Consider the following 13629-nt stretch of genomic DNA (forward strand, 5'->3'; position numbering starts at 1 on the left):
AACACTCTTCCAGATATATAAAGGAGCTTTCAGAAGCTCACAGTGGAGGATATATACTCATTACAATTAAGGCAATGTTATAACCACCATAATGCAACATTAAAAACTAAGTGCGCAAACTGGTTCCATCTCCTCCATTTACTGCACAGGCTAGTGAGGGCTCCTCCGCTGTCTGCACAGCTCCCAGTACAGGCTTTGTACTCCCAAGAGCTTCTCAGAATGTACTGAGGCACACTGGGGTAAGGTAAAAAGTCAGTAACTTACACTGCTTTATAAGGAAGTGCTGACTGCTTCCACAACTTTCATGTGTCTCACAAGTGTTAGGGATAATGTGGGAAACCTTGCTTTCCTGGGGAACAGAGCTCACCTATGGTCCTTCAATCACAAAACCATTGTTATAGTTTACAATTCTAGACCTGGATATTGCAAGCCTTCCCCTTGAAAACAAGATTCCTGGTGTCTGGCTGTGTCACCAATGAATTTTACACTCAAAATACTGAAGTCTGAGTGAGGAAATGAGTCTCATGGATCCGTGTTTTGTTTTGTTGTTTTTTTTTTTTTAAGGAAAAAAGAAGCTAGGTGTGTTGACACATGCCTATAATCCTAGCAACTCTGAAGGCTGAGGCAAGAGGAGGAGTGCAGGTTCAAGGCCAGCCTCAGCAACTTAGCAAGACCCTGTCTCAAAAACTAAAAGGGTTGGGGATGTGGCTTAGTGGTAAAGCACCCTTGGATTCAATTCCCAATACCAAAAAAACAAAAACAAAAACAAAAAACAAAAAACAAACAAAAAAACAACAACAACAAGAAAAAAAGAAAAGAAAAATTTTGCATGGGATTACTTACTCAATGATTTTTAAAGACTGGTTTTCACTATCCTATTTTTATATTGTATAATTATGAGAGTAATTTCTTTTAATAATCCAAGACTGAGACTTCAATTTCAAATTCCTATGGTTAATACATATGTACAGAAATGTGACTTCATAAATGCAGCAATTTAATGGGTTTTAATGGTTTTATGAACAACTGAATATCTAAAGTCCATACTAGCTCTAAAGTTCTGATTCTGTGAAATAAAACTAAAACCCAACACACTGTCTGAATACCATGCTGGCAGCTGCAGGTCTGAGGTCAACAGGACAGAACAGATGTCTAGTCTATGAATAGTTTCCTTGAAACCTGCCAACAGCTAATATCAGACTCAAGAGCAGCCACTTATGCTTGAACAGGATGGCACGGTGGACAGACCACCAAACAGCTTCGGGATCAGGCCCAGTGGGCAGTAGTCCTGGTAGCCGGACAAGCCTCCCACCAACCATGGACTTCTTCCAACCCCAATTCTAGTAGCTACCCCTTCCTCTTCAAATACCTAAAAAGGTTCAGACAGCAGGTATTTTTAGGGTGTTTACCACATCCGCCAAGACCTGGGGGAGGAGGATTTGAAATAAGTTCTGGGTTATATTTAAAACTGTTTCCATCACAGCTGCTGCTGTGCATCAGGCTAGGCGAAGCCACCACACCAGCCTTCACTTATGTCACAACGCAGACCTGAGTGGTCAGTGGTGATGATCAAGTAGACAAGGCAAGGAAGTACCCATCCCCTCTACTCGCCATCGAAATGATTCCCTTAATTTCTGGGGGTTGGGAGTTATTGCTGTGGATTCTAGCTTGTTGGGTTTCTAGAGACCAGATATCCACCCAAGAGCCAATCCTAGGAAAGAATCGGAGTTAGTAATTATAGCTCTCATCCCAGAACCCAAAGCTCAGCATCGCATATTCTCACCGTTTTCCAAAACACGAGAAACCACCCACACACCCACAGAGTATTTTTATACCCATTGAAAACCACATACAAAATGAAGGGTTATAAAACATTTTGGTCTTGAAATTTCTGAAATTTAAAGTTAGATCATTAGAGTCTCTGTCTTCTTTGTGAAATAAAATATGTAAATTTTATAATGCAGTTTTTAAATTTCAAAATTTGAACCTAATTCTCTGCCCAGAATTAAAGGAGAGTCACTGCCCTATCAGCATGTGGTGGTTGAAAAGGAAATAAAAGTTCCTCCTCTGGTGCATGAGCAATCTGAAAAACCGGAAAACACTGGAGGAAATGTAAGGAGTGGCTCTGAGCAATTTACCTGGTGACTCACACCCAGCAGCTGAACTGAATTCCTACACCCAGCATTTTGGGCCACTTGCCTTAGCTGTTACTATCCAAGGAATGTAGGGTCTCATTTGAGTCTATATTCCCAGTTTCAAGAAACTGTATATATTCCTACATTATTACTACTATCACACATCTAGAAGAGACTCCCCCAATTTTACCTCTAATACTGAACTCTTCATCAGAGTTCCAGTTCCCAATTTTTTCACAACAGGTTTGTTTCCTTGGGTTTTCCTATCTTATACTGCAAGCTGATGTTCATAAAACTGAAATCATTTCCTTCTAACCCTGACTTATCCTTCTCCAGTGGTCCCTATTTCTGTTAACAGTAATTACCTATGCTTGAAACCACTTCCCCACCACCACCAATTCCAAAGTCTTAGCAATGCTACATCCTCTCCTGCTCAACTCTTACTAACTCCACAGCCTCCCTGTCTTAATTCCATCCCTCTCTAATTCTTCCTCCCTCTATCTTGTGGTCAAAGGCATCTTGTACTCACAGGCTGCCAATACAAACTCCTTGGCTTGCCATCTCAGCGCCCCCAGTGGCTGAATCCACATCACCCAGGAGCACCTGGTACTGCAGTTAAACTGAATTACTCCCTGTGCCTGGGACAACAAACCCAGGTCTCTTCCCATCAGAGAACAAGGACTCACACTATTTCTTCTTATCGGGAAGGACCTCACATCCAATATTTATATATCCAACCTTCCAGATTCTACCGAAATTCTACCTCCAAAATCGGTTCTATTATGAAATCTCAGAATTTCAGTAAACATTTCTCTAGCCAATAAAAGGAAAATCCTGATTGAATAAGGGTGGCTCAAGCTACTTGATATTCTGTGATCATCTTCATAACAGCTAACATTTATTGAACATCCCCAATGTTCCAGAAAAGCCCTAAATATGAATGAACTGATAAAAATAAAGAAATACAAGTTTAGTAATCTGCCCAAGGTCACACAGCTAGTAAAGCTGAGGAGTTGAAATTTAAATTCAGGAAGGACACAGCCATCTCACAGTAATCTAAGTTTCCAGGTAGCTCCAGACATTACAATTTTTTCTTCTGCTGCTGTAAAAATTCAATGTTAAGATAGAAGGGGGGAAAAAAAGTCTCTAAAACCTTAATTCTTTGGCAATCATAAAGGGTGGAAATTGTGAATTAGAATTGGCAAAGTTACTCCAAGTCTATTTTCATTGATCCTGGCAATGCTGAGACCCAGACTTCGATTTTTGCAGCTATGGCACGTGAAGCCCATAATATAAGGCTTAGTTTTAACTGTTTTCAAAACAAAAGTGCCAATATGAAGCCACTAAGTAAATAACTATAAGACCTTAATTGATTTAGTCCTTCATTAGCTAATCTATCTGGGGAGGATTTGTTATTAGATGATTTCTATAGCCCACTACATCTTGAAAGGGGCTATGAATAAAAACGGTGCACACAAAATAGCTGGTCTTTAACCTGATTATTCCATTTTTCTCTTTTTAGAACATCTCCTCTTGGATATAATTATTTATTTGTCCACTCAAAAACAGTACCCAAAGCACTTAGGGAGCTAAAATGTTATTTTTGTTATTTACTGATAACAATGTTCTTGACTCCAAGAAGTTTTACAATGTAGCAGTAGAGACAGAACATACTAATGTACTATTACTAGGGATAAAAGTGGCAGATACCATGACCTTAACTATAGGAAACCAGGGAGGAATAGCAGCTTGTGGCTAGAGAAATGCCAGGGTACCTCTTAGGAAGGCTAAGTTCCCCGATTCTGCCAGTAAAACAAGAATACAGCTTGCAGAAGCCTTCTACAAAAATGCTCTCTCTGCCCAAAGGGTCACTTCACTAGGAATGTATACTCTGAAGTTTATAATTGAGAAGTTTTTCAAAAGATGTCCAGCTGACTTAATTATTGAGGCAATTATAAAACAAATTATATAAGAATGTGTGCCAACACCTACTTTCTGAGTGCTGCTATAAAGTATGTTGCACAATTCCAAATCTTGGTTAACCAGAGCAGGATAGCAAAAAGCCTGGAATCTGATGGATCTGAATCCCAGTTTTGCTTCTTCTCTTTGTTCTGCCACCAGTAAAATAGAGCACTTGGCAGGGTTGCATTTAATAGGTCCTCAAGAAACTTGTGTTTCCTTTCCCAAAATTAGGAGGAAGAGACAACCATAATTTTAAAATCTGAAATGAATTAGGAGTTCTGTTACCACTGCAAGGAATTCCAGGAGAAGCTGCTGATCAGCAAAGCACTTGGACTAAATAAAAAATTAAAATTACAAAAGGAATAACAGAGTGAACCAAAAAAAAAAAAAGCAGGAAAAAGAGGATTCTAGCATGAAGAAATTCCACCTTCAAATAGGAGACTCATTTTCAAAGCTGGAGGGAACACACTACACACACACACACACACACACACACACACACAAAGAATTACATTCCTGTTTGCAAAATCAAAGGTTTAACAGCACCAATATCCTCTAAGGCTGGAAACCATTTTGGATTCCCCATCCTCACTTTTGCTTCTATTTTAATCCAGCCTAGACTCTTGAAATTAACAAACCAGATGTACCCAGATGGATTCTGTTCACCCTACTCAAAGTGACATCCCTTTACTTCACATTTTTTTTTAATAGAAGCTACTCTAACACATGGAGACTAAATAATATACTATTGAAAGACAAATGGATAGCAGAAGAAATCAAGGATGAAATGAAAAATACTTAGAGGTAAATGAGAATACCGATACAACATACCAAAATTTCTGGGACACAATGAAGGCAGTACTAAGAGGAAAGTTCATTGCACTGAGCTCATTTATTAAAAGAATAAAAAGTCAATAAATAAATGACCTAACATTACATCTCAAAGCCCTAGAAAAAGAACAAATCAACACCAGAACAGTAGAAGACTGAAATAATTAAAATTAGAGCTGAAACCCATGAAATTGAAACAAAAGAAACAATTGAAAAAATTAACAAAACAAAAAGTTGGTTCTTTGGGGGGAAAAAAAAAATCAATAAAGTTGATAAACCCCTAGCCACACTAACGAAAAGAAAAAGAGAGAAAACCCAAATTACTAAAATACATGGTGAAAAAGGAAATATCACAACTGAAATACTTTACTTTTAAAACCTAAGTGCTTCAGGGTTAGATGTGGGCAGGTAGCTTATAGCCTCTGATCCTTATCAGCAGGCGGAAGCAAGAGAGCCCGTTACTAAGGTGATATTTTAACTGTTTAATTAAAACAAATTAAAATTATGTTTCAATTTGAAAGCAAGGCAATTTTTATCTTTAAAATCAGAAAATTACAATTTAGGTTTAGAAGAACTTCCCCACGTTTAAATTTAAATTACATATATTTTGTATTTGAGACAACTTATTTTCCACATTTAGTTAAAAGAGTCAGAGATTTTTGTTCATAAGAAGAGGTGATTACATTTTTCTCAGAGAATTAGTTTATGGATAATAAATTATTATATTGATCTAAGACACTTAATCCCAGGGTTTATGTTTCCTCTTCTGTAAAGTGAGGAGATTTAATCAAATGACCCTCTAAACAAAGTCTCTTAATCTAATGCCAGTTCTAAGGTTTCTTGGGTCTGGAAATCAGAGATGCATAAATCCAAATCTGTCATTTTGCTTAAGAAAGTCAACACAAGGTGAAAAATTCTTGGTAGTATATTTCCTCTTGCAGATCAAGAGGGCTCAATTTTTAAAATATCCATGAAAGGGAGTTTCTATCAATTATACCAGGAAAACCCCAAATCTAATTGAAATTTGTGTATGTGTTTCCATGTTTTTTCACCTGAACTTTTCATTTCTGCTTATTTTACTACAATAATTGTGAATTCGTTTTTTTATTTTTAAAGTTACATACCATTCTTTACAACTGCTCTGCTTAAAATCAAGTTTTCCTGTCAGATATATATGATATCTTTCACATAATTTTTGAAAAGTTGATTTATATCTTCAAAACAAAACCTAAGAAATAAACCTTAGATGTAAGTCACCTGTTTTCAAGAAGAAAAGTAAAGCTTTATTCATGATTTCATTCATTGAATAAGTACTTGCTGAGTACCAACCTGCACTAGATACTCTGCAAGGCTAAGGACAAGGTGGAGAAAAGACAAAGCATTCCCAGCTCATGGAGCTTGGTGGGGCACACAGATGTTAATCAAATAATCACAAATGTACAATACTAAACTATGCAAAGTACAGGAAGCTATGCAACCTTATAACTCATGTGGAAACTTAGAGCTCAAGTGAATTCTCCAGCCTATAGCACATAAGAATATGTATTAGTCCAAGCACTATTCAGACAACTATTTATCAGTTTATTAATTAGCTGTAGGTAGTGCCTATGTAGAAATGATGTGTAGGTTTTTTGTATTCAGATGAAAAGAGTCTTTCTGAGCAGCACTGCCTGATGGGCAGAGGTAAGACTCGGATCCTAAGGGGTTAGATTTAAATAAAGCTGAGATGGAACCAGGGGGTGGCAGAAAGAAAAAGGAGAAGGGAAAGGCATACTCCCTGTGCTTGGTCTTGTCCCCATAAAAATCACAACCACATGGGAAAGAGAAAAGGTACACATCCCTTCTTCACCTTGGCAGTGTCTTTTTTTTTTTTTGAGGTTCTGTTTCAGTAGTACAGATGTCACCAGGCCACAGAGGAACAAAAAGAAGAACAAGCTGATTCTCACAATGGGATCTTTACTAACCACAAGTCCAGTAACTGCACAAATGCTGGCCTCACAAACTGTCCGAGAAATAAGTTTTACCCAAGGGCCCTGATTGACCATTTCAGTACATTTATGTCTCCTTATCTGACTATAATCTATAGAATATTGAATTAGTCTCATATTCTCTTTTAAAGAAAAGAAGGTTAGCAGGAAGATGGGAAACGCCCTTAGTTCCCATGCAAAAAGGAAAATGCTGGAATGCAAAGTGTCGACCCAAACCACAACTATGAAGCTTGCTCTGGGATATTTTCAAGGCTAGGCACTGCTGGAGTAACTTTCATAATATAAAATGTCTGAAACATCTCATTACCAATGAGGGTTACATTCTTTAAGGATGATTTGGATAACATTTGCTACTCTGCTTGTCATCTATACCATGAAATCCTAAGGCTGGAGCCAAGAAAAACCCCAAGGAAACTGTCTTAAACAAGAGGCAGAACAGAGAGAAGAATGGAACTGGGGGGGGGGGGGGGGGGGGGGAGTGGCACGGACACCATATGTTAATGAGGAAGGAGCAAATTCTCAGTGCGGCCCAGCTGGGACTGGGACAAAGGACAGTCTGGGGCCTGCCCCCAGGTTACAATGTCAGGTGGATGAGCTCTGAATGCTAAACCCTCAGAGCCACTTTGGAAAACAGCACCAAATCACCAGAAAAGCACTTGATTAATACTGAGTAACTGCCCCAATTCCAAGTGTTATCTCTAAGTAACCATCTCCAAAAAGCTTCCAGCAAAGGAACAAGGTTTGCTTTTCCTGATCCTGACAAAAAGAATTCAGTATAGAGGTTTTGTTAGAGGATAGTATGATTATAGGGAAATTTTACTCTCTAATTATATTTCTATAAATTTGCATTATTGCAAAAAAAAAATCCCTTCCACTTTTTAATGGAAGATAAATAAAGGATTTTTAATTCAGGAATGATAGTAATAAAAAAGTAGTAAACATCTATTTTAAGGAGTTAAGCCTGTAATTTTTATTGCATCTCCTGGGTGGGTGATAGGATAAAATGTGAGCACTTCATTTTTCAAATAGCAGAACAAACTCGCATTGAAAGTGGTAAGATTCAGCAGAAAAGTAGAACAGTCCAGTGGGAGGTAAGCTTGACAAGTGACATCCTCATAAGGGCACCTCATCCATCCTTTAGCTCTGTGACATAGGGTAAGTTACTTGACTTTCAAATCCTACCTTAGAGTGATGCTGCAAGAATTAATATAATTTTCTATCCTCAGTCTATTTTACACAATTTTCTTGTGTGAGCTCATCCCTGCCTATGGCTTTAGGGGCCAACCACAGGCCAGCAGACCCCTCTTTATGACCCACAGCCCACTCAAGGCTCCTGGGCTCCCTACCTTTCACCCACAGTCCAGGTACCTCTCAGCTAACTTTCTCAATTCAAATCTGTTCTTCCATTGGTTTTCCCGTGCCAAGTGGCAACATCTACTTCAAGGGATCAGAGAGGCTCCCAAAATAACACTTTCTAGTACACAGCTGAGTAAATCCACAGAAAGTTATAGGTTCCACCCGCTTATAGAAGGAATCATCTTAGACCTGCCCCATGATTTAGACAGTGAAGACTTAAAGTTGTCACCACTAAGTTAGCTTTTCTCTGCACCCAGATGTTAACACCGGCATTCATTGCCCACCAAGCACACCGTGTTTGGCTAAACCTTTCCTACCCTATTCTCTTGTTGACATAACTGCAACCAATCTATCAGACGGTTTCTATCTCTATACCCTGAAATCCAGTGACTTGGGCTTTCCCTTTCTCTAACCTTATCCCATTGAACTTCACCAATGTCTGTGTCTAGTGTGGTGGACATATTCCCCAACTTTCTGATTATCGAATGATACAGGTATAGTGGCTTTCCTTGTGCACAGGAGCAGGAGGACAGAGCCTCAGGAGATCCCAGTGCACCTCGGCATGGCCCACTCTTCTCTCCACTATACAGGGGAGAGAATTCAAGTTAGTTGCTGCTGGAGAAACTGAATATGAAAGGTCTAAAAACATCACACTGCCTCAGTTCCTTCACCTGTGTCCCCAGCCCTTTCTGTCTTCTCTACATTCATCCAACATTCCGATAAAACAACTGTCCACATTTTCTCTGAGATCTAGCTGGTCTATCTGGGACTAGAGTTTTACCTTCCTTCCACTAGAAATTAGATTTCTCACATACCAATTAGGAAAAATACTTTTGAAAAAAATGGACCGCCAAAATGGGTATATGTAGTGAACACAGTCCCAGCTGCTGCTTAAGGACCCTGGATGGGGGACAGGATCATTAAACAGCCCATCGGCAAATAACTGCTGAGTGTGACAATCCCAACAATTCTACAAAGTGAGAGCATTTTTTTTCTTACAGAAAGAATATTTTTCAAAAAGTCTGTTTAAACTCAAGAGATTCAACTTAACTGGATGCCAAGAATTAACAACAACAAAAAGACATTTCTTAAGTTTCCAAAGACTACAGTCTTTCTGTTGGAGTCCAAGTGACTAATGCCTGTAAGAGCCTCACAAATCTACAAAGTGCTGACCAGCAAAAAGTCTCATGTTTGGGAAGGACAAGGTCACGTGTGCATTCCAGGGACGCTTACAAATTTTACAGTATTCAGAGGAAGACAGAGTGGGAGGGAAACAATGTGACGAATAGGCAAGAAGTATTTATAAAGGCACATATGATTAAAGACAGATGTTGCAGCTGTTCTCACTCCCATCACAGACATGATGAGAAGCCCATGTCCGTGGTCACCTAGGAAAGCTAATAAGCAAATCAGATCATGGGGGTCAGAAATCATTTCAAAACCTCCAGCTTTCCAGGTTATTTTCCACATCACCTGACTCCATTTAAGACACATCACATCTCTTATGGAGCAGAAAATCGCCCAATCATCTCACGGGTCTTCCTTTGGGTCATTTTTGTCCTTTATGCCCTGCCTTTACCATAGACTATATCTTTCAAGCATTTCCAAAACAGGAATGAGTATTAAGAGGTCCAAGTTGGCTGGAAGATTCTTCCTCAACTTTTTATGTATTCCATATTCATGCATCCATTCCTTGGTGTTTCCTGTTTGAGAAACACTGTGTCTTACTTCATATATTTCTATTCAACCAAATGTATTAATCAGCAAATAATAATCTATGGATGGAACATTTCCTTCCCTATGCCACCATTTCTATACTGGATATAAATTTGCTGCTTCCTTTTTGAAAGATACCATTTACTTCTGTTCCTTTCTGGAAAGGCAGGGATTCTCAGTTACAGAAATGGTCACATAATGGCAGCCTTTGAGAGGGGAGAAAAAATAATCCCAACCAGTGCTAAGGCGATAATCAACAAAGCACTAGGTCTGTATTCCTCAGTCACAACCTGGTCACTTTCTCCCTCAAGGCATGTTCAGTTCCTAAGCCAGAACAACCTAGAACATCTCTCAGCACAGCATTTGTATACCCTGAACTTGAGACAACACCTGAAATGACCAAATAAATATGCTCTAAGAAAAGAAACATATAAATTAACATCTGGCCTGTTCTACAAACATTACTAAATAACATGGCCCAAATTCTCAAGGCTTTCTAAAAGTTTCAATGTGTCTTAATCTTAGCCCTCGATGAAACACTATCAGAGTAGAATAAAGGTTATTCATATAAATTCGGAATGTGTATTAGTTTTTTATTGCCACATAATAAATTATCACAAATTTAATGCCTTGAAACAGCACTCACTATTCGCTCTCAGTTTAACAGGACACAAGGCTAAGTATGGCAGGTCTGGATTCTTTACTTAGGACACCAAAAGGTAGAGATCAGTGGCTGGTCAGAGACTCCAGAGGAAAGTCCACAGGCAAGTTCATTCAGGTTCCTGGTACATTCAATTCCTTGCAGCTGTAGGACTAAGGGCCTCCTCTCCTTGTAGTTGAGGGAGTACTTGGTTCCACAAAGTTACTGTCAGCTCCTAGCCTTATGGTCCCCTCCATATTCAAGAACAGCAATGGAAAATCTCCCTGTGTCCTTTTCTCATTTGGAATCTCCTTTTCCAGGAAGAGTCCTATCCCTTTTAAGGAACCACCTGATTAGGTTCAAGTCCACCAGGATAATTTCCATTTATAAAAGTGAATGGTGACATGACCTGCTCCCATGAGTGGTTTATTCCACCATATCTACAAGTTCTGGGGATATAAGATTGTGTACTCCAGACAGCTGGGACCCTGGAGCCATCCTAGGATTCTGTCTACAGAGTGTGCATGATTATAATCTTCCAATTTCTTTAAGATAGGCTCCAATAGTGAACATTAGCATTTCCCCATCTCAAAATGGAACACAACAGAATACAAGTAAGTTCCCTATGGAAAAAAAGACAGAAATTAGTAACAGCACAGTAAACTAGATTTCTCTCAGGTTCCCAGGGTGAACTGAATTTGATGAGGGCATATAATCACTGACTGGCTGGAGTCCCTCTGTCTTTAGAGGAAGTCTTCCAATAATGAAAGTAAACTGTGAACAGCTAGGTGCCCAGTGTGTGACAAGAATTCAAGGAAAAGTAAAGATTCTTAGGGACTGACATTTTGTTAGAGAGAAACGTCACTGAGATAAAACAGACTCTTAAATATTTCACAATGAAATACAGTACCAAGGTTATGGGGTTGGACAACAAATATCAACACCAGCCAGGGCAAAGAAGGATTCCTTAGCAGAGGGCAGATTTGATCTGGGTCTGGGTGAGTTGAAATAAATTTGGATATATTTTTCAGAAAAGGAATGGAGATGGCAGGAAAGGAAGAAATAGAACCTGTCAAAGAAGGTAGCAAGAAAAGAAAGCACTCCAGAGGGCAGGAAATCAGTGAACTATAAAAACTAAAGAATAATTAAGAGTTGAGGATATATAATTTTAAAACTGATTCATATTTCAGTTTACTGGAAATATTCTTAAAAGTAAAATATTACAAAGATTACAGCAGCCACATCATGAAAGATTTTTCTGTCTGCTATCACCCAGTGTACTTATGAACATATCTTCCCACCAGACCTAGGCCTCTTGAGCACAGAACTGCCTTCTAGCCAAGGTTTTAACTCAGATTACTAGGCAGGAAACCATCCATATGGTAAGTTGCTTGATGCAAACTTCCATCAGAGCATTAAAAAAAAAAAATGCATATCTAGCAGAGAACCTAAGAGATTATTAACTCCATTAGTTATGGCTAAAAGTCCTGCCATTCTAAACAAGCTAAGGCTTTCTTCTTTATTCCTTACTTTGTTCTTCTCAAAATATAGGTCCAATTAGCACCAACAAAATAAATACTTCCACTAGCGGAAGAGACAACTTTCTGCCTTACTGAGGTTAATTGCACATCATAGAAGCATCCATCTAGCTGCAAGAGAAAGTCGGCTGAGGAGTTTTCTCATACATATTGGTGTTCCTTGGAAAGCAGACCCAGGAGGTTATGTTACAGTTTTCCTCTTCTCTCAAAGTGTCCTATTGATGGATGATTTTAGCTGCTGGCTCTTTTGCCTTGATCAGCTAATGCAAAACAAATCTTCTTTTCACATGCTGCCTGCTCCCAAGAATGTTCCCACAGTCCTCTCCACCCCCTCTATTGTCCACTAAGAATGTCTCTTAAAGAGGCATTTTCATTATCATTATTATCAGGTGCATATGTCTGAATAATCAAATAGGGCCCATGCAGAACACTGGGAAACTCTACTGCATAGGATGATCTGCTATAAAATCCCATGGGCTCTAAAAAATAAATAAATGAAAAGCACTGGGAATATAGCTCAGTAGTAAAGTGTACCTGGGTCCAATTCCCAGTATCAAAAATTAAATAAAAAATTAAATCCTATCAGTTCTCAAAAACCAAAGCTCAGATATGTACAGCAGCAGAGGTTCCATTTTCTTTTTCTTTTTCTTCTTTTTTTTCAGTCATCAATAACATTTTTATTTTCAGGTACAAAGGTTCCATTTTCATGCACACTGTCACCAAGAGTACTAAGCGTTTGGTTCAGCAGTCCAGCCAACTCACAGAGATGGAATCCTGTTCCACCTCAAAGCCCTAGATTAACAGATTAAGAGTTATGGGATATGGGAATACATTTCTGACAGTCTCTGATAGTATGAATACAAGGAACCATTAAGCTAAAATCAAAACCTGAAAGATCACAGCTTGGCAAGAAGGAGAGCTTTGCTATAATTCATATATTGTGTAGGAAGGAGAAACCAAGAAAGTTAAATGAGATCTAGAGTGAAAGAAAGATCAGAATTAGCAAAAGTCTTAGGCACTGATCCAAGTAGCTGCCATTAAACTCTTTCAAAGCGGAACAGTTCATTAGGATAATTATTATTCAAGTTGCGAAAATGAAAGCAGGCAAGGGGAAATAAGTGATAATCACACTGGCAAAAGTCTAAGAATTACTCTGGCCATCTGAATTTGAGAATAATCCAAGCCTCAAATCCCTGCCTGCAGAGAGAGGGTCAAACCATGTATCTACTGTAATCGTGGCTACACAGAGTTAAACCCCTTCTGCCACAATTGCACCAAATGTACACACTTGGGTTAGTTATTACCAGGAGTGGGTTTAGTGCAATGTGGCAGCTCCAACCGCCAGTGCAAGGAAATCAGGCTTCTCTGCCATCCCCCAGATTCCTTTCCAGCCCAACTTCCTACCCACTCCTCAGCCAGATGTTCCTCAGAGAGGGTGTGTTAGCCATGAATCACATGCACCT

The 13629-nt window shown here is 39.0% G+C and overlaps 1 protein-coding gene across 10 annotated transcripts in view; it reads right to left on the bottom strand.

Annotated features, from left to right (window-relative positions):
* Septin11 (septin 11) overlaps positions 1–13629 on the bottom strand; it is an 88516-nt gene that overhangs the window by 40666 nt on the left and 34221 nt on the right. The gene's annotated exons all lie outside the window — the stretch shown is intronic.

The sequence above is a fragment of the Sciurus carolinensis genome, chromosome 10, assembly GCF_902686445.1.
Source record: "Sciurus carolinensis chromosome 10, mSciCar1.2, whole genome shotgun sequence".
In the NCBI taxonomy this organism is placed as follows: domain Eukaryota; kingdom Metazoa; phylum Chordata; class Mammalia; order Rodentia; family Sciuridae; genus Sciurus; species Sciurus carolinensis.